General features: G+C 43.3%; 2 protein-coding genes across 2 annotated transcripts in view; one reads left to right on the forward strand and one right to left on the reverse strand.

Annotated features, from left to right (window-relative positions):
* The window catches only part of LOC111861861 (centrosome-associated protein 350), a 283,054-nt gene that overhangs the window by 59,139 nt on the left and 196,310 nt on the right, over positions 1-27,605 (forward strand). Inside the window, exon 4 of the mRNA XM_023846786.2 lies at positions 1,899-1,926. The gene's annotated coding sequence lies outside the window, so the exon portion shown is untranslated. The remainder of the gene's footprint in view (positions 1-1,898; positions 1,927-27,605) is intronic.
* LOC111861862 (angiopoietin-2) overlaps positions 1-27,605 on the reverse strand; it is a 164,678-nt gene that overhangs the window by 48,400 nt on the left and 88,673 nt on the right. The gene's annotated exons all lie outside the window — the stretch shown is intronic.

Below are 27,605 nucleotides of genomic sequence, written 5' to 3' on the forward strand. Positions count from 1 at the left end.
ACAATATAAGACGTGAAACCAGCAGGCATTTCAGGAACAAAAAGAGGGAATATCTGAAAGACAGAATTGATGAGCTTGCAATGAACAGTAAGAACAAGAACACTAGAGACCTGTATAGAGGAATAAATGACTTTAAGGGTGTTACCAGCCTTGAAGTAACTTAGTGAAGGATGAGAATGGTTATCTGCTTGCAGATTCCCACAATATTTTAATAGGTGGAGCAACTACTTCTCTCAGTTATTGAATTTTATTGATATTTTCTATTTCAAAAGAAGCCGTGGTAGCGTAGTCGGTATAGCGACTGGCTACGGGCTGGACTACTGAGGGGTCGGAGTTCGAGTTCCAGTAATATCAAGAATTTTCTCATCCCGAAATCGCCCAGACAGGCTCTGGCGTCCACCCAACCTTCTAGCCAATGGGTACCGAGGGTAAAGCAGGCGGGGCGTGAAGCTGACCACCTCCATGTAGTGTCAAGGTCAAGAAATTGTGGATCTACACATCCAGTCTCCCATACGCCTTCATGACATAGTGCTTAATTCATTGAGCGCGGGGATGGCACTGTCTTTTTTTTACCGTTATTTTCTATTTCGAAACTGAAATCAACATTTGAACTCTTCTCCGAGTCAAAAACGTTTCCGGTTTTTGTCACAGCCAGTCCGGAAGTCCTACAAGCCACTGTTATAGCAATAGACTGTAATGACAGTCCAGTGGTACAGTCAGGACATATCGGTTGTTTCCTCAGACAAAGGCTGTGCTCACTGGTGCACACATAATCATTCTGAAACTTCACTAAACACAATATACTAGAAAAGAAGAAATGTTCAGTAAGGTAGTGGTGGATATTGTTCATTTTATCCTCTTATTTAATGCAGTAGTCTCTCCGAATATAGGTGTGCATCGAAGTTCGACGAAAGAAAAATAGGTACAAATTAACAGGCTTCGCTGTGTTTATAAAACGAAGGATTCTTGCGTACATTATACCTCACTTTCTCCTACTTGTTACCTCATTCTCGTCCATTCTTTTTCCAGAATTGAATAAAACCTTTTTCATGTAGTAGTTTTAATAAGATTAGGCGGAAATTTGACACAAAGATGATTTCATTATGGCGGTAAAATCAGTGCAATTAGACTTAAATACCGACAAGAAATCTGCAATTATTTTCTGCCTCTGTGACAACTAGCGCAGGAATTGGACCAATAATGCAATAAGATTATTACTAATGTGGCGCCGGTTCGAGAACTATTTCACGTTGCCTGAAGTCTGACGTCACATACGAGTAATGTTACTGAAAGCTTATAGGCAGTCATGATGCAATTTGTATCGTTGAGCAGTGATGAATAAAAAAACTCCGTGACAAGTAGTCCACAAGCGAACTATACCGACCGAGCGACCGCCGCTTGTTGGCGAAGTTAGTGCCAATTTTTGCGGATAGAGGGATGTCACGTGGTCAGCGCAACGGATCCCCACGGTCGTTAATCTCGGTGTTCTAGACCGGAGCCTATATTTCCTTGAAATAGCTCATCAATTCTCCTCACAAGGCTGAGTGGATCCACTAGTTCTCATAAAATCTGGTAGCGACCGGAATCGCACCCGGGACCTCTGGAACTGTATCCAGGAACTCTGACCATTAGACCACAGCGGCGAATAAAACTCNGAACCTGATTATTTTAAAGCCTTGCTCTTAATCCACTCAGTTTCATGAGAGACATATGGATATGGTTTTTAAATTGTATTTCTATGGCGTATTATTTGGTCTCATTTACGAGCATTGCCCCAGTGAATTTTACCGCAGACTTCTGTGCTTATTTTTAAGACCAAGTACTAGTTGTTACACAGGTAGCAGTACTCCCCAGCAGAAGTAACATGTGCTACATATATCTGTTTCATCTTGTTTCAGAGGCTTGATGCAGTCACTGAGGCTGTGGGTAAGTACATTAAGGTTAGGGTACGTTGGGGGCTATGTCGGCCAGTTCCCGAAGTGCGCAGTCTCTGCAGCTGCTAAGACGTGTTGGCTTCATAGTAATCAGTGACCTTATGATCCCGTGTTGGTTGCACGCTGTGTTTAGTGAAATTGCGAAGTTTTGTTTTTTTACAGCTAATTATGTATTTCAAGGTTATAGCTTCCATTCGACATCTGCGTAAAGTAAATAAACTACGAAATAACCTATAAATTATGCTCTAAAATAAGTTGGCCGAATGTCGGATACATTTTTGGACAGACTTTTACGTGTACTAAACAAGTAGTTCTAGGAAGAATTAATCGTCTACTTTCCTTTCAGTCGGTCGGTCGGTCGGGTAAACTGCTTCTGGCTTTCACCAACAATATCAATCATGGTTTCGGGTCCCATTACCGTATACTTGTTATTTTCAATGGTTTACGTGTTTTTACTACGCATCGAATATTTTATGCGACACGGACCGCGTAGAAACACGTCCAACAATTCTATTGTTGCGTATGTATTCGTATTCACCGGGCCTTTGTCTGTCAACGATAGGTGGGCTACACAGACACACATGCAGCAATGTGATCTTGTAAGCCCCCTTTTATTTTTTAGTCTACGTTCCGTATTTTGAAACAAGGAGTTCTGGGAAGAAGTAATCGTCCTCTTTCCTTTGATACGACTCGGACCGCACAGAGAACCAAAAAAAAATAGGGAATATACAGACACACGGGCAAACGTACAGACAACAAGGTGATCTTACAAGCCTCCCCTTATTTTTTTTTCAAAATAACGAAAATGCTCTTAAGAGGACACATTGGCCACATTTTCTTGCGTTTGGCTGCTTTATTTATTATAACCTAAGTTGTAAGACAGAGCAGTAGGTGCATTTCCTGAGGGGTACTGTCCTGGTCATGGATGGCAACGAGATGAGAGGCTCGTCCCCAGAAACAAAATCTTCCGGCTCCAAAGAACGTGTCTTTGTGACTATTTTTAGCCTTAAGGGAGAGCCGCACTTCGGGGACAGGTTCTTTTGAAACTTTCATTGGACGATGAGTTTTCTCCCACCACCTTTAGTTCCGCGGAAATTAGCTAAGCCGCTGTGCCCCCTCCCGTCCACAACGCGTATGACCTTAGAATCCATACCTTGTACAGTCGTTATACCAGTTTCATCCACATTACACTTTTTTTATTGCTAGTGGGGTGGGACTAAGTCCCTTGTACTGCGGCCACTTCTGGCCTATTGTACCAGCCCCAGATGATAAGTAAGGGTGATTGTGGAGCAATTGGTAGAATGAAGATCGGCAGGGGAAACCGAAGTACTCGGAGAAAAGCTGCCCCAGCGCCACTTTGTCCACCACAAATCCCACCTGACCGAACCCGGGCTGCCGCGGTGGGAAGCCAGCGACTAACTGCTTGAGCTATGGCGCGGCCCCCTTTACACATCTCAAAAGGATAAAATGTTAATGCCTGAAGTTCTAACCGTAAGAGCTGGAAAAGTCATCAGCCTTTTCCTTGTGAAGTGTTTCACTGTGCTCAATGAAAGGGCACTAGACGTCTCATACAGGCAGTCTCACTTGCGGTATGAATTTTCACTTGCGGCGAAGTGTTTTTTTTTTTTTTTTGTGAGTCGGTTTTTATGTATTTTGGAGTTAACGAAATTTTGAGGATTCATTTCCTACGTCTGTTATGGTGAGAAGCTGAATTGAAATTAACGCTTTTTGACATACCAGTTCCCATGCCCATTGCATTGNTCTCACCCTCTCCAATAACAACAACAAAGAAATTGCTGGTCATGAGTGGCTAAAAGAGCTTCCTTCGACAGTAACCACAGCTGACGCGATATAATCTGAATTTCTGGCAGCGTCGTTAAATAAACCATAAATAAATAATTTTTTTTACATAATCCAACAATCCATTTTTTTGTGGATCCGTTTGTCCTTTTGCATTGTTTATCTTATAATATCGCTTTGTTTCAGTGACATTTACTTTCATTTCGAAGATTGAAACCGATCCAACGTGCATGTATCCCCCCCACCCATTGAATTAGTTTTGATTTTTTAATAACTCGTTCAATAACGTCAATATCTGAAAAATAACTCTCAGAGATATGGACGAATGGCCATGGTATGCCTTTCAGTACCACTGCCGAACAAGGTAGAGAAAGGAACCCATTAATCTAGCCGGAAAAGCGCCTTTATTAACGGGTTTCGCAAGTTCTGAGCTTTAGAAAACAGATTATTGTAAGATAGGACCAAGCTGTAAACGCTAGGACATAATGGTCTTTGCGTTGAGTAAGATTTTCCCCTCTCTGTTGTCAGCTACTTTCTGAAATTCGAATTTAAATATCAACACGATTAGCCATTTGCCTCGGTTCTTTGTGTCAGCTGATTTGTATGCTTTGCTGTTTGCTGTAACTGATGATTCGAACCACCTGCATTCAGAATGACCTGAGGAGATTGTCATTCTTTGCTTATAGTTCTTCTACTAATAGATTCTAAATGGTTCTGATGATGGTGTATAATACTCAGATTACTGGGTTTTCATACTTTTCCATCGTCCGGTATTCTAGAAGCTAGAAGACACAACGTTTCGGAAACTGGGTCTCTTTTCGTCCTCATGTGAGGGGAGGAGGAGACATCTATCAGTAATTGAGGTTAGCTCTTCCTAAGGGACCCAACGGGGACCGCCATAGCTCAGGAGGTTAGTCGCTGGCTTCCCACCGCGGCGTCCCGGGTTCGATTCCCGGGTCTGGTCAAGTGGGATTTGTGGTGAAGAAAGTGGCACTGAGGCGGGTTTTCTCCGAGTGCTTCGGTTTCCCCTGCCAATCTTCATTCCACCAAATTCAAAATCATAATCACCCGGGGCAGGCTACAATAGACCAATCAGTGGCCGCCGTGCAGAGTGGACCCAGTTGGACTCCACCCCCCACTAGGCGAAAAAAAAGGGACCCAACAGAGTAAGTGTCTCCCCCTCCCTCACCTGAGGACGGAAACAGATCCAGTTTCTGAAACGTGTTTTCTAACTTCTAGAATACCGGATGATGGACAAAGCCCGAAAATCCAGTAATTCTGAGCTCTTCTACTGTATGAGTCTTACATCTGAGCTTCGCTTCAAGACTAGAGCTACATTGTGAACTGTTATTACTGTATTTGGCTCCGTCTGCACAATTATTTATATACGGCTAGATATACCATACGCTACGATTTTGCTATGTTTCAGCCTTTCGGCGTCGGTTGTATTTATTTGAGAAATCCTTAAGTATTTATGTAAATGTATGTTAGCTGCGAAATATTCCAGAATGAAATGTAAGACAAGAGGGGAAAATTTTATTCAACCTATAATCTAATATGTATTACTTGACATGAGCAAATTAACTATGAGAGTGTGGCTTTGAGGAAACACGTTTCTACGTCGTGAGGTAGAAATCCTTAACTGCATGTTTGGTTTTGTCGGTCTTGTTGATGCAATACACGTTGTTCGAAACTTGCAGAAATATTGTCTTACGATTCACACACGCGCTCTCACTTTGCAGTGACTTAGACAACTTATATATGAATACTCATGCCCATTCGAAGGGAACAGAAAATCGTGCCGTGCTTTTGCAAACGTAATACGACATCAACCGGGGGGATTTTCACGACCATTGCATTAGAATCACGCAATTCCAACTAATCTTACCATATGAGAATTTCCTGAATATTAGCAGTAGCTACAGAACAGAAGGGTAATAAGAAGACACCCTTCACTACTTCAGGACACGTCTCACACAGCACCCCTGAGGTGTCACGAACAACAAGGCGGCAGTATGAAGTATGTATAATTAAACCACAGGTAAAAGGTAAAGTTGTCCCTATGCTTAACTAAATAAGCACTGCGTCCTGAAGACGTGTAGGAGAGTGACTGTATAGATGCACGTTTTCTTTACCTCGGCACTAGTTGGAGGTGAGTGGTCAGCTTCACGCCCCGGCCGCTTTACCCCAGTATCCATTGAATAGGAGGCTGGGTGGGCCGCAGAGTCGGTCTGGACGACGTGGAGAAGAGAAAATTCTTAACCATACTGGGACTCGAACTCCGACCCCTGCGTCTTCCAGCCCGTAGCCAGTATTAAACCACAGGACGATTATCTATCTAAATCACTGCATAATTTAAACATCCTACTGTGGAAAAATGCCATGAATTTTGAACTTTTTAACTATCGACAGACTATTTTTTTATGCTAGTGGGGTGGGACTAAGTCTCTTGTACTGCGGCCACTTCTGGCCTGTTGTACCAGCCCCAGATGATAGGTGAGGGTGATTGTGGAGCAATTGGTGGAATGAAGATTGGCAGGGGAAACAGAAGCACTCGGAGAAAACCTGCCCCAGTGCCACTTTGTCCACCACAAATCCCACTTGACCTGACCTGGAATGGAACTCGGGCCGCCGCTGTGGGAAACCAGCGACTAACCGCTTGAGCTATGGCGCGGCCATCGACAGACTGTAGAGTATAGATTATAGACTAAGGAAACATTTGGTTGAATTGAAATACCGCTGAGAAGAAAATTCTTTATTCCGTTATATCCCGTGGTGTTTCAAGATGGCGATCGGGAGCTTTCGGTTCTGTAGTTTTATAGAGTCTTTTGTCACCGAATATGTGCACCTTCTGACACGGAAGGCATCGTTATTAGTACTGAATTATGTGACCTTTAAACCGTTTGCTGTAATCCATGCAAGCGACCGTTGAAGAGCTAGGCGGGAGGAGAAATTCATTGAGATGGATTTCATCATCAATTTTTCCTCTTCGCTAAATGAGTAGCTACATGTTGTATAGTAAGAGACATAAAATCTAAATTATGTAGTTAATTAGCCATGAATTACTGCATTTATATGTCGTTTTGCATGGTTGGGGTGAATGTGTATAGTCAAGATGTTTTCGAATCAAGTGGCATTTTATTTGAAAAGAACTGAATGCGGTGATACTACTCGTCTTAGTATAGGACTGCCTGGACTTCAAATTATATAACTTTTACAACTAACCCCATGGAGCAAATTCCTTGAAAAGTTAATAGATGCTCAACTGGTGAAGAAGTTACCTGTGTTTTATACAGGGTGTACCGTTTAAAACGCAACACAAGAAACAGTCACCTGCTGTGGTTCAGAAACGAAATCAGAAGCTGTTACACTCTGTAATGGATGCTCTCAACTTCATGACATTGGAGTCAGTGCAACCCTGGTTGCCAGGATGCTGTCGTTACCACCTGTGCAAAAGCTCTGCAGGTGGGCGCAGATGATGTGTTTATTCTCGAACATTACTTCTCATCGAAATTATTTGCTGCTCTTCCTGAAGCGTGTAGCATGTCAGTACACCGACTGCTAACAATATTTCTGGGCCGTGGTTCTTTTAAAAGGCGATTAATACGGAAGCTTATCGGAATCTTATTATATAATTAATTTTTTCTGTTGGAAACTAATTTTAAAAGGAATGCTGGTCTCAGCATGATGGAGCGACTGCTCACGCCGTGAACATATCGGGAGTTCTGTGGTGACCGCAATGCTGCTCTGGCATTTGGCCATCCCGATCACCTGACCTCACACCACGCTACTTCTGCCTGTGGGGATTTCTGAAATAAGGAGATCTTTATTAATTGAAAAGCACTATTGAACGTACTGTTGCTCGCATTGACTCGCAAATACGTCGCGCGAACTACGCTACTAAAAGAGTGGATGCTTAGGTTTACTGGGTTTTTGGACTTGTCCGTCTTCCCATGTTCTAAAGAATACTAAACAAGAGAACGTTGGGAAACTGGATCTGTTTCTGTCCTTCCGGTGAGGAAGTAGGAGACACCTACTATATTGATTCCATTAGATTGCATGTTTGTTTTCTAGATGACTGAATATTTTCAGCATCTCCCCTAACGCTGTTCTATACGTTCTCAAAAATAAACAACACAGAATAATAAATATTTTATTTGCCTTGTTGATGTCATCTGTAAGCTTTGCATAGGCCTAAATGCCTCAATGTTCTGACTTGAGTTTAAATGGTGTAGAACGCAATCATCTGTACCTTGTTCACAAGAACTTACCACTGGACGTTATCCTGAGCCAACTGAATTTGGACTACATCTCCATACCATATTTCTTTTAAGATCTATTTTAATGTTATCGTCATATCTGTACGGAAATCTCCTCTTAGTGGTCCCTTTCCTTCGTGTTTTCCAACTAAAATTGCGCATTAATTTCTTGTTTCTTCATGACGAATCGTTCCTGTGTGGATGCTCTACGTGTCTGGCAATAAAGTTCCCGGACTGGTATGAAAAAGGAAATGAAATATTTGTTTTATTTCTATTGCAAGTAACCTCTGCAAACTTTAATGTTTTTGTTCAATCGTTTACATTTTTTTGAAAACAGCAGAGACCTCCAAAGGGACAGCATGCAGGTCGGCCGTCACGTTTTCCATGATACTTTCAACATGCTGAAACTTCTTTCCTCTGAGGATAGTTTTCACCTTAGGAAAGAGAAAATTCAATCTGAATTGAGATTGCCTTGAGAAGTCTGGATGAAGTCTTGGCATGATGTGTGTCCTTGTTGCTTCTGCTCATCCGTGAGTCTGTATGGAAAGAACTTTCCACAAATCTCCCTCTTATGTAAATCTTCGTGGACGATTTGACGAATTACCTCCTCGTTATGTTCAATTCATCCGACAACCTTCTAAGAGTCAGTCGACTATCTCATGTCACCATTTCACGGTCATTTGCGATGGTGCCTGCTTTTCGAGAGGTTGAAGGACGCTCGCTTCTTGGAACATCCTGAAGGTCCTCACGCCCGTCCTTGAATTAAATACACTGCTGTAGCTTAAGACTTCATTACCATAGAGAGTTGCAACATTTCACAAGTTTATGATGGCGTTTTACCCAGTAAAAGTAAAAGAAGAAGGTAACCCTGTAACAGGCCGTGGAGGCTCATAGGGTTGCGAGATGTTGAGGTTCCCACATTTTCTAGACAATCGGCTCATAGATGGCGGTAAGGTTGTCAGCCTTACACGCCATCACCCCTTACCCCCAAGAATATTCCTGGTACACATTTCTGTTAGAGGCTGAGTCGACCCCAGGGCCATAGTGCGGCTGGAAGGATTAGATAAATTGAAAAAGTCCAGCTCATCAGGATTCGATCCCGCGACCTTCCGGCTTGTAGTAATGCCACAACCAACTACGCTACCGCGTGCCCCCCGTTTTACCCAATTTAAAACAAAATTTCATATTCGTTGCTCCATGGCTAAAAATGTGACAGCAGTTAAAAACAACTAACTCACCGAGACCGCCTCTGTGTCTAGTGGTCAGAGGTTCTGGCTACAGATCCAGAGGTTCCGGGTTCGATTCCCGGCGCTACCAGATTTTCTGAGAAGTAGTGGGTCTGGAGCGGGTTCCACTCAGCCTCGTGAGGATAATTGAGGGGCTGCTTGAATGTAAAAGTAGCGGCTTCGTTCTAGAAAACAGAAATTGGCCGCGCCATAGCTCAAGCGGTGAAATTAATGGCCGTGGGGATTCGTTGCGCTGACTACGGGACACCCTCTATCCGCTAAAGTTGGCACTAGCTTCGTCGACAAGCGGCAGTCACTCGGTCGGCATAGTTCGCTTGCGGACTAAAGCCACGGAATATTTTTAACTTGCTGAGATCCTACTCATGGACTGTCAGTGACTGGATCTGCTGACCCCTGCCAATTGTTGGTAAGAGGCAGAACTGCACTTAGATATCAGTACTTCGTTTCACCACCAATCACAGTGGCCGCGCTGTCTAAGGCATGAACTTTCTTCGCCCGCCCAAATACTGAGATCGTGTGTTCGAATCACACTTGAGGCATGGATGTCTATGTGCATTTATTCTGCGTTTATGCTGTCCTGTGTGCAGGTAGCGGCCTTGCGATGGGCTGATCCCCCGTCCATGGAGTCTTACCGACCGTGTTAAAGATTAAGAAACTGAAAAAGCGGCCAAGGTGCAACAAAGGGCTGTGGAGCCATATCTAGATAGACAGATAGTTCGTTTCACCGCCACCTAACGTGACTGTGCAGCACCTGTCCGGGAACTTAATTGCTACATCAGATATTACATTTAAATCTTTTCATGAGTTTAATGGATCCATATCCGAAGATTAGTTGTTAAGGATGAGAGCCCATCTTCGCCCAGGAGCAATCATTATTCACTGGTAAAACGTACATTTTACTCGACAGATAGCAAATTCGTGATTTTTTCGCAGTCCCCTAAGGCGTTTACCGAATTAATGCTTTCAAACAGGCAAAATCCGCTTTCTCCACCCTCCATTCCCTCGCTACTGTCATACANTCGTAAATCTTTTCATGAGTTTAATGGATCCATATCCGAAGATTAGTTGTTAAGGATGAGAACCCATCTTCGCCCAGAAGCATCCATTATTCGCTGGTAACACGTACATTTTACTCGAGAGATAGCAAATTCGTGATTTTTTCCCAGTCCTCTGAGGCGTTTATCGAATTAATGCTTTCAAACAGACAAAATCCGCTTTCTCCACCCTCCATTCCCTTGCCACTGTCATACATAGCCATCCTGCCACGTGCCATTCTATTCTGTACAACGTCTGCAGTTGATACAGCGTATTCAACTAATATATGGAGCAAACAATTATCAGTTACAATGCAACTACTAAAGAGTATTGCTGCGGCGTCTGGTGGCAGTAACACGTACACGTTAACTTCCGGTCGTTTTAGTCTAATGTGAATTTCAGAATCACTTTCACTCGTGTGTTCGGAAGCCCTGTAAAGAAGGCGCGGCGGCCATGTTCACTACGGCATTCTCTGTCAATTATTCTGCTTTCCGTCTGATATTAAGTGTCATGACCCAGCAGCTAAGCTAGGAAGTGGGTCTTGTTATTTGCGGGTTGCTTTGTAGAGCGATTACAGACATTTCAGAACCATCTTGACTTCCTAAATATAACGTCACTAATTAGTAGTCTTGCTAGCGGCTATATATAGGAAATATATTATTTTCAGGTATTAAATACATTCTTTATTTCTTTCCGCAGGTAAGACATTCAAGGTTTCAAAAGAGGTTCCCCATACCTGGATACTAAACGAAATCAATTTCAAAATCGGTGTTGTGTAATCACCGGCGTAGACTTAGGGCCTGCACATAATTTAGTATAGATGCTAGCTCTTAACACTACACGACTTGAGCTTCAGGGATATAAGGGGAAAAGTGCACATAATTTTTTTACCAATCTGATATTCGCATGGAAAAAAAAAACCCATACCATAAACGAAGCCCTGGAGATCGAATCATTTCGACATAGGTATTGCATCTGGGCCAGTCACAGTAGCCGAGCGGTCTAAGGCATGTACTGTCTTCCCTGGCTCGGAAGCCGGGATCGTGGGTTCGGATCTGTTTCCTGTGAGGTACGAACTGAATTCTTATATATTATTCTTATACACTGCCGGTCACGGTAGCCGAGCGGTCTAAGGCATGCACTGTCTTCGCTCGCTCGGAAGCCGGGATCGTGGGTTCGGATCTGTTTCCTGTGAGGTACGAACTGAATTCTTATATATTATTCTTATACACTGCCGGTCACGGTAACCGAGCGGTCTAAGGCATGTACTGTCTTCCCTCGCTCGGAAGCCGGGATCGTGGGTTCGGATCCCACACAAGGCCTGGATGTTTGGTGTGTGTATGCGTTTATTCTGTGTCTGTGTTGTCCTGTGTTTAGGTAGAGGCCTTACGACGAGCTGATCACCCGTGCAACGAGTCCTGCCGTCTGTAAAAATGATCAATGAAACAGAGAAATCAGCTCTATGCTCCAAACTGGGAGCTAGAGGGGGAAAAAAATTGCATCTGGGACAAAGGAAATGCAAATACTCGTGCCCAGTAACATATATTAAGTTAAAAAGGAGAAAGCCTATACATTTCAAGATTTGCATCTGATTGCTGTTAGTCGCTCATAACGAGTTCACTTAGGTCAGTTAGTGAAACACTGAGAGGCTGTGTTCTATTACTTGACAAACTATAAGTAGGTGTTCCATGTTTAACTGTTTAATATTGTCACGTGTATTGGTGACTTATAGGACGGGTTTCGAATTGGATCATTTGCACCTTTTACATTCGCACAACTCGGGACTATAGGCAGTACAGCGCTATCGCTCTTCTGCACACTTCACAGTTCACAGTTCACCGTTCCACACGCACTAGGTTTCTCAGCCTTCACTAGTCGTATCCTGGCAACAGATTTATCAATCTCACTGTAACTTCAAATCACACATGAGGTCTTCATGGCACAGTCTAATTCCTTTCTTGCCAATTCCGAAGACTGGACTCGACTACTCTCGACTACTGTTCTATACTCCGTTGCGTCTTCTGATTGTGCCCTTTTGTAACCCCTCGGCACGGACCAAACAAAACCGTTTTCTGGTAAGGGGGCATGTTTACAGCTCCGTTGCCTAGGAATAGACGTCCTATTGTTGATAGCGTTTGTTTCAGAATGTATTTACCGGGCCGTTGCCTATCAATGGATATAACGCCACAATATTATGGAATATTAACATCGGATGCTTTCCCTAATAGTGTTTACTGTCGTCGGTCAAACGTCTCATATTGGCCAGTTTGCACTTCCGCCCATGTTATGCCATCACGAAAGTAACGAGCACATGGGCAGTATCAAACATGTGGAGGGATAAATTTACGAAAACATGAGAGGCGTACGCATTATGCTTTGAATTATAGGTATTAAAAACGAGAAAGTTAGACTTAATGCCCGAAGAAAATAACCTACCAGGTTACTAACTGTATCATTTTGCGTAGAAGCAAGACGTTAGGAAAACATTGTAACTGCTTTAGTTATTACGTTGTGTGTAGCTATGTTGATTACAGTTGTTTGGAGCGGTCCTTTCATTACTGCCTTATGTAACAGTTTATTAAACTTATCAGTGCAGCACAAGAACCTTACGGATGCACTCATTAACGGGATACATGAGGGCCTATCACCTTACCTAGCACCATGGAACGGAGTTCTTTTTCAGAAGCTAATAGTCGTTCAACTAAGAAAGAAGTTCACAGTCTCGCCTTAATCGATTGAGAAACGTTGTCGCATAGAGACAGCGTACTTAGTAGAATGGAACGCCTTCATTTCGTTTCTTGCAGGTCAATATTATATGTAGTATTTGGTCTCTCATCCTAAGGGGAAATGTAAATATAGGGTGGGTCTGAGGTTCTCTCAGCAGTGACTGTGAAGAGTACGTTCTTCTGGATCTAGTTCAGAGAAAGCGTCTCATTTCGAAGGAACATGTAACTTCCATCTTCAGGGTCGAAGAATGAACCAAGTTAGAAACCATCAGGAGCAGATAGCTTCGTCTGCCACCTTGAAGCTTCCTACACATCTCCTTTGTTGTGCCACGCCCAGTGTCATTGTGCACGAACCACATCGATTTCTTGATGGGGATGAAACGCGACTGACAGATTTTGCCCAGGTTATTCTGTATTTCCCCGTGGTCTAGTGGTCAGAGTTCCTGGCCAAATATCCATAGATCCCGTGTTCGAATCCCGGCGCTACCAGGTTTTCTCAGAAGTAGTGCGTCTGGAAAGGTGTCCGCTCAGCCTCGTGAGGATGACTGAGGAGCTACTTGAATGGAAAGTAGCGGCTCCGGTCTAGAAAAGCGAGATTAATGACCATGGGGATCCGTTCCGATGACCACGCTTCACCCTCTGTCTGCTAAAGTTGGCACTAACTTCACTGACTTCACCGGTCGCTCGGTCGGTATACTTCGCTTGCTGACTGAAGCCACGGAGTTTTTATTTTGAATTTAGTCGAGAGAGCCCTAGATGTAGGCGCACGGAAATGGAAAGTCTCAGGTTTTGACCCATGGATATATGGATTCAACAATTCAAGTCGCTGAGCTGCCGTCAACGAGGAGCAGAACTTACACGAAGAATTCCTTTGTCCCTGTTACAAAGCGTTGCCGAAAGTGTTTCTTCGGGGGAGGGGACCGATTTTATTGTGCACTGAATATTTCCGAACATTTTGTGGGACTTCGAAAAGTGAAACATCTGTAACGATGGATTTGGTCGACGCAATCGTAAATGATGCCCCACACAACAAGAAATTCTCCCCCCCCCCGCATCAACTTTCTCAAAACTTAACACGGAATTTCGAGACACATTATGGCGAAAACCGTCATTGCTGCCGTGATTATGGAAACGGCTCTCTTTAAATTGTTGTATATTTAGATCACTACCAATTAATGATCACGCTATTGTGACATGACACCTGAAGGCTGGAATAGTGGAGCCAGAAGAGATGTCCATTCCTAGGCATTTGGCTCGGTAAACAAGTTTCCGCTACAACGGTTACACAAGCAACAATGGAGGAACTGTTGGGAACAGTGTTTTCTATTCGGTCCTTGCGAAGTGGTTATAAGAAGAGTTCAGTTGAGAATCGGCAGATCCCGTGAGGAGACGGGGTCGAATACGTCAACCACAGCCTTGCGATTCGTAGGAGGCGACGAAAAGGGAAGTCTCGGAATCTGAGACAGTAAAACATAGTCGAAAGTCCCAAGGGACTCGGACTCGAGAATGACTGCCCTGGCGAAGGCCAGCAGCAATTGTAAACGACAGACCCGTCCTCTCGTCAGAGAGAGCGCCCCACATCAACAAGCGAGCAACTGTCTGACAGTAATAAAAATCCGGTCTTAAGCCTCAGACGGGTGGTATATTCCAAGACAGACTGGCCGACTGACCGGTCTCCTCTGTCTGCCCGATCTGGTCTCTTATCTTCTACACTTAGAAGGACCAGAAGACATGTTGAAGGGTTCCGTTTCACGTGTTAGCTAGTGTATCGGTAACTGGTCTATTCCTTGCCGCGAGAACGTGTTTTCATTTTTAGGTAACATGTTGATTTTATCTCTCGCGTATTGGTTGTTGCGGGAACGCTTATTGAGCCGTTTCTCAGCCATGGACGTCTCTTTTATTTTCCGACTTTTTAGCCTGTGTTTACCGACCGTTGCTCAGCAATGGTCAGCGTGGCCCGGCCACTTTTTTTTAACAAGCAGTTGTCTAGCAATGGAAGCCCACTCTGGCTCACGATATTCCGGCTTTTAGGCGGCACGCCGCAATATGATGAAACCCACAGACGTTCTTAACATGACAGCACTGTTTCCGCCGTGAAACAGTGTGGTTTATTGGTATAGCTGTGTTTTTATTATAGACCTTTTCTTGGAGTGTCAATAACCCTCATGATACTGTACAATGGAATTACACGCCATGGCAACTCATGCACGAATATTTTTCCCACTGTTCTATTGCAGTCTTTCGCCACTTCCTGTTTTGTGTGCTGTTCAGCTTATACACGATGGTCTCGCATTATTCAACCCTGAAATTATTAAACGAATTCCCATTAAATTTTCTTACCAGGTATTTTACACTGAAAGTAGTGGCATTAATTTAATGCTGGTGCATATTGACCCAATGTTGACTCTACACGTGGATCAAGCAGAATTTCATCATTAGGCTTACTTCATTATCATCATTATAAAATATCTTCATCTAGAATCACCAAAACTCTAATTTTGCCTGTGGTTCTGTATGGGTGTGAAACTTGGTCTCTGACATTAAGGGAGGAACATAGACTGAGGGTGTCTGAGAAGAGGTGTTGAGGACTGAAGAGAGATGAAGTGACAGGAGGTTGGAGAAAACTGCATAATGAGGAGCTTCATAACTTGTACTCTTCTCCAGGTATAATTAGAATGATCAAGTCAAGGAGAATGAGGTGGGCAGGGCATGTAGCACGAATGGGGGAGACGAGAAATGCGTATAGGATATTGGTGGGAAAGCCAGAAGGAAAGAGACTACTGCAAAGACCAAGGCGTAGGTGGGTGGACAATATTAAAATGGATCTTAGAGAGATAGGATGGGATGTTATTGATCTGGTTCAGGATAGGGATCAGTGGAGGTCTCTTGTGAACACGGCAGTGAACCTTCGGGTTCCAAAAAATACTGGGAAAATTCTTGAGTAGCTGCAGAATTGGCGGCTCCTCCAGAAGGGCTCAGCTCCATGAGTAAATAAGAATCACCGAAGTTAATATGCATCCAACTTTTAAAATCACTGTTAATGGAAACCTGCTTCATAGTCATAGTATGTGACGTTATTCCATTAGAATGAAGCAAAACGTACTTATGTTTTAAATACAAAGTTTCATTTACAGGTACTGTGTAGGCACGCAAATGTGTAAATATTCGTTTAAGACGTATGATAATCCCTGGCTGACAACTACTGCCTCCACCTTCACCTCAGTTTGTAGGCCGCGCGATCCTCCCGAAACGTCGCTAAACATCTAGTAAACGCCGCTATGAGAACCTCAGATCTCACATATTTGTTGAAATGTCTGCTTGTTCTTATTCTCTGCATGTGGATCGGGAACTCGGAAGACGATGCTGGCTGTTTTTGTCAGTCCCCGAATAATGGTCTGATGTTAACGCGTTGGTCATAAGCGAGCAGCATAAGAGTTTGTGTACCGTGTACAGTTATTAGTTCCAGAAGTGAAAAACGGCTGACGATTTTCAGCGACGGGAAAAACATTGTTTCCTGCCTGCAGGACATGAAAGTGTACGAAACATACTTCGTCAAGCTCTATATATTTCGGTCTCATGCTGATGGTACTTACAGTGTGTGCCTAAAGCGAGAACTGTATCAAACGATACTTCTCATTTCCAAAATTCAGTTCTCTCTAATTTTTTTTTTCGCCCAATCTGCAGGCTGACGGTCTCGGTAGCAAAGCGGCCTAAGGCCTCACACACAGTTTGGCCTCTCCCTTACCTTCCCCATACACGTGCAGATAAACCAGCAGGCTTCATGCCACAGTCAGTCTTCCAGCCTATATTGCTGAGTCACACACGTCACGTGCTACGTCCTGCAGGTAGAACTGACGGACTGACGGGTTTCCTACAGTCCAACAGTCCAAACGATTGGCCGGCAACCGCACCACACACATCAATTTTGCATTTGTCTTCAACTGTGCAGGCCGAAAGGGAGGCCAAACTGTGTGTGTATGGGGGGCCCTAAGGCATGTACTGTCTTCGCTTGCTCGGAAGATCATGGGTTCGAATCCCGCACAAGGCATGAATGTTTGTTGTCTGTATGCGTTTATAATGTGTTTATGTTGTCCTGTGTGTAGGTAGCGGCCTTGCGACGAGCTCATCACCCGTCAAAGGAGGCCTACCGTCTGTAAAATGATCATGAAACTGAGAAACCAGCCTTGTGGCTCAATGTGGGAGCGAGAGAAGATAAAAAAAAATGTGCAGGCTAACAAGCGGAAATATTGGCATAATACACTTATGAACTTCTTAAATATTTTCACATATTTTTGGTTTAGCGTGACTAATAATAATGGGTTCTGGATTTGATGATTGGATTTATTTGCACTTCTTTACAGTTACAATCACTTATAACAGCTCACAATCAGTGATTGTCTACGGCCCGCTCCGTTCAATACTGAACTGCTAGTGTCTTCTCTTCCACTGTACCGAATACCGAACAACGAGTCACTGCTCACACATTGAACTCATTCTGAATGAATTGCCGTTCATGTCTGAAAAATTATCTCTTTTAATAGTCATTGTCACATTGCGACTGACGGTCGGTCGGTCAGTAAGTCTTGGTGTCGAGCCCCATCTGAGGTTCATGACCAGATAATTATTACTGTTTGTCAGTTACGGTCTTGTTTTTATGGGGCGGCCTCTCTGACGAGAGGACGGGTCTGTCTTTTGTATATGCTACTGGTCCTTGCCAGCGCAGTCTTTCTCGGTCCGAGTTCCTTGGGACTCGTGACCATATTTTACTGTCTCAGATTTGAGACTTCCATTTTCATCGCCTCCTACGACTCGCAGGGTCACGGTGGAGGTATTCGACGCCGCCTCCACACGGGTTCAGTTATTCTGATCTCTTGATTTACGAATGAACTCTCTTTTATAAATTCGGACAAATCGACGAGAAAGCACCATCTCTAACAGTTAGTTATTCTATTGTCACGGGAACGTCTTTGTTAATATTCTTTGTCGCGGAAACGTGTGTCAGCCCGTTGCAGCGGGAATCTGTGTTTTCCGAACCGTTGTCTAGCAAATGATCATTTTCGTCACAATATAGACGTTTTTAAATGATTTACCTGGAGTAGACACGTACGAAGTAATGAAGTAACTAAAAAATAGGGCCGCGCCATAGCTCAAGCGGTTAGTCCCTGGCTTTCCACAGCGGCGGCACGGGTTCGATCCCGGGTATGGTCATGTGGGATTTGTGATGGACAAAGTGGCTCTGGGGCAGGTTTTCTCCGATCACTTCAGTTTCCCTTGCCAATCTTCATTCCACCAATTGCTCCACAATCACCTTCACCTATCATCTGGGGCTGGTACAATAGGCCAGAAGTGACCGCAATACAAGGGACTTAGTCCCACCCAATATCAATATAAAAAAAGAAACAACAAAATAAATTATACTCTGAAATGTAACATTTCTTTAGAAATGTGATGAAATACCGAAAGAACGGAACTACTGCAAATTCTTTTAAGGCGTGGTTCTTAAAACTTGACATTTTATAATAAGAAGACTGCATGCAAAGTGGACCGCCTCTGCGGTCAGAGTTCCTGACTACAGATACAGAGATCCGGGTTCGATTCCCGGCGCTACCAGATTTTTTAAGTAGTAGTAGTAGTAGGTCTGGAACGGGGCCCACTCAGCCTCGTGAGAATAATTGAGGAGATATTTCAAGGAAACAGCAGCTACGGTCTTGAAAACCGAGATTAAATGCCGTGGGGATTCGTTACGCTGACCACGCGACACCCTATACCCGCTAAAGTTGGCGCTAACTTCGCCGACAAGCGGCGGTCGCTCTGTCGGTATAGAAGAGTCGCGAAGAGTGTCAGGCGCTGACATCTTTTTGTGCCGGTCGCAGTGAGCACGTCATCTCCCACCACTCAAACCCTGCACCTGCGGTCCCAGAGTCTTCATCCAATGCCGAACGTGTAGAAGAATCGATGTCTGTCTTTACCTCAGTAAGAAACGCTGCGAATTTCATAATCTGTTCAGAAGTGAAACGGTCCACAGGCGAGAATGAATATTTCGGGAGCAAATATTCATATATTCGTATATGTGGCAAGACATATCTGCCTCGTGATCGGGTTTAGAAGTTCCTTGACCCATGTTGCAACGTAAGATTAATGTTGTCACCGGCCTAGTTCAGACAGTATTGTCAGCGTTTACGAGTTGCATGGCCATGCTTAGATTCCAGCAGGAGTTTTTCTGTTTTTCGCCATGTTCGCACCGACTCTGGTGCCTGTCTAGTCTCATATACAGTGGAGTTCAGTGCCTAAGACGGCCGTGCCTTAAAGCTGGGCAGTTATCTCCATCTGATGTCGAGATTAAGAATGTGTGGAGTCTGCCTTCACTCGCCCTTAAGTACTCATGGTGTGGTGCTTCATCGCAAGGAAAACTTTTAACATTTTTTTTTCCTTGGCACTACAGCCCCAGTGGGCCTAGGCCTACCTCNTCTCAGGATGTGGTGCTTCATCACAAAGAAAACTTAACATCTACATTACAATACATTTTAAAAATCACAAAAATTATATGTGGATCGCACAGTTTTTAATAAAGACAGAACATCTTGCGGAACAATTTCTGTGTGTCACAAAATCCATCTTCAGTGAACAGAAAAATGTCTGTTCCTACCCCGAAACGTCCTACGATTCCACAAACATGTAGCCTGACCCTACTGACCAGCTCCAAGTATTGAGATGGATCTTAAATAAAGAGTGTGAGTTCCTGTGGCTTGGGAAGTTCTTACGAACGCTTTGTGTTCGCTGAATTCTGCTGTCATCATGGAGACGAGCACGAGATTAAAGTAGTAACGTTCATATTTTATACAACTATGGTGACTGGGATTTCGTTATTAAATGATTTGTGTCATTGATGACCGACTGGATATTTAAACGTTTATATACACAATGACAATTCTTCGTTCGTATGTAATATTCTAGGTTCAATACAGCGAAACATAATGCAACTTCGTAAACGCGAAACAGTCGCTTGGACACTTTTCTCTTCCTTCTTATGGAATCAAGTGCACGGTTATACACGAAACTGTGAAGGTAAACAGAGGAAGAAGAATAATACATTCGTATGTTCATTTCAGTTGCGTAATGAACGGCCATTACTGCGGTTTCAGTACTGCCAACCTCATGTAATGTCGTTCTATAAACTATCATAGCCATGTCTAGCAATTCCATCAGTTAGAAGCTTTCACTTTTTATCTTTAAATGCCGTCTTGGGGAAAAAAAAAGAACAGATCTGTAAGGAAAAATTATACTTTCAACCGAAGTATCATTCTTAACATTTCATCAACGGAAACTAGTTTCATTAATGTGACATGAAAGATAACGACTTTATGTAACACTTTCGTACGTAGCCTTTTGGGAGCAGACTTTGTGCACCGAGATCCAGTTTACCTGGGAGTTACGTAACACGAGTGAATTACGAAGCGTTACGTTTAGAAGTATCTAACAGCTGAAAATAGTACAAACTTTGCACATTTGCATAGCCTAACTAATTAAGTCTAACGTCGAATGCAACTTGAGTTCATTCATTCACTGCACTCTGAGTTCAAAGAAGGAAGGCAAGATTCTTATTTGCAATCACCTAAACCCTATAATTATCAAACACGATCAACTACGTGTACTTAAGTTCGTGAGATAAGAGCTGTTGATCCTTCGGCAATATTGCAGTAAACGGACGAAGTCAAACTGAATATTTCACCACACACATTTACATATTGACTACATGTAATGATAAGCGCCTCAAGGGAAACTCTTTCTCTGCGCCTGTTTCTTGTATGGGCCACAAGATGTGGGGACCACTTCGGCCTTGAATCGTAGCAGCTGGACATCAGAATACGATTCATGACAGGGTCAGAGATTTTTCTTTTCCCGCCAGCTTCCAGATCGGCTCTGTGGCTCACCCAGCCTCGTTTTCAATGGATACCGAAATAAAGCAGCCCGCCCGTGAAGCTGACCAAATATCTCCAACTCATGCCGAAGTTAGGGATGTTTGGAGCCATACCCTCACTCCCCAATACATCTCTGTGGCATGGTGTTTACTTCGTCAGAGGGACAGGACGACTTTTACCGTGAAGGGTGTTGCAACATCTAGAAAACCGGAAGTAACGGCCGTGGGGATTCGTTGCGCTGACCACGCGACATCCTCTATCCGCTAAAGTTGGCGCTAACTTCGCTGACAAGCGGCGGTCGCTCGGTCGGTGTAGTTCGCTTGCGGACTACAGGCCACGGAGTTTGTTTGTTGGGTGTTTGCAGATGCTGTGGACACTGCCACTGCTGTTGAACCTCTGACAGCCTTAAATTTCACATTTTAACATTTTGACTATATATCATTTATTACACCATCTGCATTCAGTGTTTACCATTGTACGTTTTAACCCGGTCAGATCGGACCTCTCTATAACATGTTAGTTGTGAACAACGCTAATATTACCTTCGCCACACAAAGCAGATTTGTTATCATTTCACAATAAATTGTGAAGCATACTACCATTACAAGGCAACGGTTCGGTAAACGCATTCCCTAATCTAGACTCCTAACAATAGGACATCCTTTGCTGGGTAGCGAACCAATAAACGCATTCTTAAATAAAGTGTTTTCTATGTGTTCCGCGCCGAGACTGTTTGTTAGGCAGCTCCTTGGTAATAAACCTTTACAACAATCCGAAAAGCAGTGTTTTCTGTGCTCAATGGTCCGTGCCGCGACTATATATATTAGAGACGGTTTGAAAAGAGGAGGAGGAGGGAACAAAGAGAATGGGAGTACAGCGGAGTGCAAGAGAGAGTACGAGAATGAGAATTGAGACAGTTATCGGTAGGAGGTAGACACTGAACGTTAGTAGTTGAAGAAGAATTAGAAGTCAGCATGTGGAGACGTAGTGTGTGATTATAAGATTTACTCACAGTGAGAGTGTTTTAATTCCGTTACCAGGATACGACTAATGAGGACTGCGTAAGTAACGGTGAACTGTAAATTGTGTAAATCAGCGATAGCGCTTTATTACTTATTAGTTCAAGTCGATTGTATAAGGTGATAATAAATCCAATCAAAACTCCGTATATAGTCACTGTCGATTGTATAAGGTTTATTTCAACAACTACATGTTTCTGCTTACTTTTGGTTCGTCAAGTGATATAAATACACATATAGTAACACTAAAGCGACAACAAAATAAAATGTGTTTCCATGAAAAATAAATCCGTTCATACTGTTGTTTTAATGTTACTGTAGTGTAATTGTGATTTTTGGCTGGTTATTTTACTGCCCTGTCAGTAGTTACGCTCGATATCTTCTCACGGTAGAACGATGGATGATTAATTGTAAAAAAGAAAAATTGAAGGAAGTGGTCGGATCAGAGTTCTATTCATCTTTGTCTCATAGGACTCAAAGAAAACCACGAAAAGCATCATTCTTACGTGCCAAGATTCGAACCGAGCACCTACCATATAAGAATCTAGAGCGCTGTAGCTTCGCCAGTCTGTGTGATATATTAGTGTTTCGCGATCTGCTAATGATCCGTAAGTGTGTATTTTTTTCCAGTTATTTATAGTCACTGGGTGCACCCCCTAGGCCCTGTAAGACGTTTGTTTTTTGTTATTGTGACAATTGTTAGCGCCCACCTAACCCCTAAAGTTGTGTACTTGTATGAGATCATGCCTCCCTCTGCTACCTTTTACGTGGTACATCCCAAGTGGGATTCAAACTTTGTCCTAGAACGTGGGCGATCCACTGAACCTCACGGTCACCAAGATCGCTCACTTATGTAAGACATTGTGGAAACTGGCGCCACTTCGTCTTCTTCTGCCAACTGGTGAAAGGACTAGAATAACAACGAAAGTACGAAGGTCAGAGATGCTGCGGAAGATAAACCAGTGAGTAAATAACATTCCTGCCGAGTTGAGTCCGAAGTGAACTGAAGTGGCCGTATGCAGGTGTTTTATTGGATACGTACTTGAGTGTGAGCCAATGGAAACGTCACTTCTGCATGTGAGATGTGTACAAGATGGTTTTAATGTATGGAAAATTCACGCGGAAGGTTAAACTCTGGGCCTACTGCCAAGGCGTATGAAGTTCCTATTGGGACGCGGACGGTGTGGCGTTGAACTCGTATGTGTGCAACACAGTGCACTGTGGAAAGAACTCCGTTTGTATAGAATAAAGTAAAGGTATCCCTGTAACAGACCGTGGAGGCCCATAGGGTTGCGAGATGTTGAGGTTCCCACATTTTCTAGACAATCGGCTCATAGATGGCGGCAAGGTTGTCAGCCCTACGCGCCGGCCGCCCTTTACCACCAAGAATATTCCTGGTACTCATTTCTGTTAGACTGAGTCGATCCCAGGGCCATAGTGCGGCTGGAAGGATTAGGTCAACTGAAAAGAATCCAATGACCTCATCGGGATTGAACCCGCGACCTTCCGGCTTGTGTAGAGCAGCTAGGAAATAGAAAGTGGTAATTATTCTGTTTAATGATGGAATAGATGATAAATGCAAATAATTCTGATTATTAATCGGAAACCCTGCATTGTTACAAGCCACTTGAGAAATTTAGGCATAGAAGGGACAATACTCATAATGTCAAGATGAGTTTTGAAGAGATGGGGTGTGAATGTATGGACTGAATTTGTCGGTGTTCAGTGACCGGTTATTGTTATTAAGGTAAAGCTATCAGGGTTGTGACACGTATTATTATTAGTATTATTGTTATTGGTATTAGTATTAGTATTTATACTTCGCTCTTTTTGTAATTAGTCTTTTAGATGTTAACTCGGCACGTAAATAATAAATCATCGTCATTTTTTTGGAAGAACGTAATACTTAAGTACATATTCTGTGTAATCATTGGCGGACGTAACCTCAGAATTTTGGGCCGTCAGCATAATTTCAAAAATCGAAATCGGAGGCACGCAGACAGAAAACTACTGGCATACAAACACAGAGACATTCAAACCGTGGTGATGTCATAAGCGTGCCGTATTTCTTTAAGGAAGGACGTTAGACTAAAAATTATTTTAATGAAATCTAAGGTGATGTTTCAAACCTGTCACCTCTGCCCCCATATTTCGGTGGCTTAGTAGTTAACGGGTTTGAAAACGAAAATCTAATTGAATTTTACTTTGCTCTCATGTTATTTCATCTTATTTTCTTGAGTTAACAAAGATTTCAGTATCTACAGACTACATAACGTTGGAAATATTGACTGTCTTAAAAAGATCTGGAAGGATCCACTCGTGGCCTAATCGAGGCACTAACCCGACATTCTTCTGTAAGGGCTGAGGAAAACCACGAACGTGTACAACAGGATAACCGATAAACGGAGCAAGTCCCTAATGGGAACCTTACCATTACCCCACCCCGCCCAGTATTTGGCACTAATATGATCGTTCACATGGGAAGCTTCGAAACGTGGTGTTGGAGAAGGATGGAGAAGATCAGAAGCGGTCTTGCGACGTGCTGATCCACGTTCAAGGAGTCCTACCGTCTGTGTAAGGAAGATTACGAAACTGAAGAATAGGCCAGGGGCTAACAAAGGGCTGTAGAGCCATTGATGAATTAATGAATGCTCCCAAAACATGTTGGACGTGACAGTGTCAGTGGTGTATGATACAGCGACGGACAAGACGAAACACTTGTCTTGGAAATGGCACCTGAAGTCGATATCTCCAGAGCGTGTTTCACGTCAGCCCATATGCTCCGTATTTGGCATAATGAACTATGTATTTATGTGTACTGGTTCTTGCAGGAACATGTTGCGGTCACTACTGCTAATGCCCCCTGGAGCCAGCGATGTCGCAATTGGCATTCACTTTGTTGGGTATCTGCTGGAAAATTACGTGTAACATGTGCGGTGCAACCCATAGCTGGTCCGTCAAGGCTGCGAGTTCATTACACCTGCTCCAGATGTAAGATTTCATTGCATGATTACTGAAACGTCTTTGTTTGATTGTTTAGTCGTGGTTAGAGAGAAGAATCCTCTATCTCACTGGCGCTGTTTTTTTTTTTTATTATTTTTTCCCTTGACACTACAGCCCCAGTGGGCCTAGGCCTACCTCCATGAACTCCGTTCACTTCGGTTTTTCTAGATCTTACACATTCGGCAGGACTCCTTGGGCGGGTGATCAGCTCGTCGCAAGGCCTCTACCTGTACACAAACATCCATGCCCTCAGTGGGATTCGAACCCACGATCCCGGCTTCCTAGCGAGCTAAGACAGTGCATGCCTTAGACCGCTCGGCTACCGTGACCGGCAGTGTATGAGAATAATATATAAGAATTCAGTTCGTACCTCACAGGAAACAGATCCGAACCCACGATCCCGGCTTCCGAGCGAGCGAAGACAGTGCATGCCTTAGACCGCTCGGCTACCGTGACCGGCCACTTGCGCTGTGGTTTGTCATACTTTCTTGTCAGTTTCAAATCTCTTTCGACAAGGGCACATCATTGGTGTGGTAGTGGATGTAATTCATATACAGTTTTCATGCATGTCTGCGAGAAACAAGTAACATCAAATCGCTTTTATTTGTTTCTTTCATTTTATTATGTATTTCTGTATTTCCTTTGTTTCTTTAGCATCCCTTTTTTATCACTGTCCTTTATGCCAGTTTCATCTGGTTTATGTTCATGTTGTGGTAAATCTCCTATTTCCCCTACTTCTCTTAAAGAGTTAGCATTCGTGTTCATATTTTCTGCCAGTTTTTCCTTGAACCATTGCTTTTTTATTCCTTCAAAAATTTCTTATTTCCTTGCGAAATTTCAAATATATGTGATAAGCACACCATGTCTTCCTTTTCAAGCCCATTGTCGACCATCTCCTTTCTCGTTGCGATTTCCTACAGAATAAACAGTTTGTTTCCCATGAGCCAGCTTAACTTTCACATAAGATTTCCTTTTTTCCCCCCCAGACGCCTTTGCACGCGAAATCTGACAAGTGTTAACCAAATAGATTTGCTTCAAAACAGCAAAGTCACCTGCCCTGTCACACTCGGCTAGTGTGTGTCTACGAATCTATGATTTTTAAAATATCAGTATCAGTAATAATTCAATTTAATTACTTCGTGCGAATGCCTACCAACAAAATACAGCCTATAACAGGCAAGCAAGGACTAAAGTATAAACCGAAAGAAAACAAAACAACGCGTTAATAGAAACAAAGAACTAAACAGAATTTAAGGGAAAATATCCTCAATGGAAATGGCGTGTTTATTAAAAATATCTAAAAATCCGTAACAGTTGTGACACACCCTGATGAAGGACTGATTGTCGCATGAAGCCGGTAATTTTCCTATTGGGTACACGGAGTCTAACGTGTCCGTAATGGAACCACAAATGAATTTACCCTTGTAAACGTTAACAGGAAATAAAGCATTGATATATCATCAAGTTTATTATTAGTCAGTGAGAACACAGTCCTTATATAAACACACCATACGTTTGCATGTACTGCACGTTTGGACCTATTAGGTACATAGAGCCTTAGTCACCCTTCCTCCGTACCTCCGTTCACTGGCCAGTGTTTACACACTCGGAGTGCGTTGTACAGGTGTCTTGTTTATGTAATGTCCTTATGTTATGAAATTTGTGCTGGCGTCACACTCTCTACCCAAGGGCAAGCTACGGGAAGAAAAGAATACGAAAGCAACACATCACTCACCCGTAGGCCAATACGTAATCAGAACATCAACATAAGCTTATGGGAAGGATGTCATGCTGAACATATGGAAACACAAAGCAAAAGGGACACGACAACATAAAGGAAAAGAATATATAACTCCGTAGCCTGTAGTCCGCAAGCGAACTATACCGACCGAGCGACCGCCGCTTGTCGGCGATGTTAGTGCCAACTTTAGCGGATAGAGGGTGTCGCGTGGTCAACGCAACGAATCCTCACGGCCGTTAATTTCGGTTTTCTAGACCGGAGCCGCTGTTTCCTTGAAATGGCTCCTCAGTTATTCTCACGAGGCTGAGTGGGCACCGTTCCAGGCCCACTACTTCTCAGAATTTCTGGTAGCGCCGGGAATCGAACCCATACCTTTGGATCTGTAGCAAGAAACTCTTGACGACTAGACCACAGAATATGTCAAACCTAACCACTGATCACATATTGAAACAGTTCCACTCACCTGCCATCCATACAACCTGCTTTTCTATCATCTTTCATCTCTTTTATTTTCCTAGCTGGGTTTCTCATGAAAANCCGGGAATCGAACCCATACCTTTGGATCTGTAACCAGAAACTCTGACGACTAGACCACAGAATATGCCAAACCTAACCACTGATCACATACTGAAACAGTTCCACTCACCTGCCATCCATACAACCTGCTTTTCTGTCATCTTTCATCTCTTTTATTTTCCTAGCTGGGTTTCTCATGAAAATTCTGTATGGATTCCTTGTCCCATCTATCCTAGCCGTATAGCCCACCAACAGCCTCCTAGAATTCACTGCCGTAACAATACTAGACAACTTTTATTATTCACAGAGTTTCCTTTATGTAATATCTTAAATATCTCGCGTCATTCCTCGTATGTGTATACTTTTCCTTGAGCTCCTTGTTCTCCGGCATTTGCACTTTACGTTC

This window comes from Cryptotermes secundus, unplaced genomic scaffold (assembly GCF_002891405.2).
Source record: "Cryptotermes secundus unplaced genomic scaffold, Csec_1.0 scaffold1231, whole genome shotgun sequence".
Classification (NCBI taxonomy): Eukaryota; Metazoa; Arthropoda; class Insecta; order Blattodea; family Kalotermitidae; genus Cryptotermes; species Cryptotermes secundus.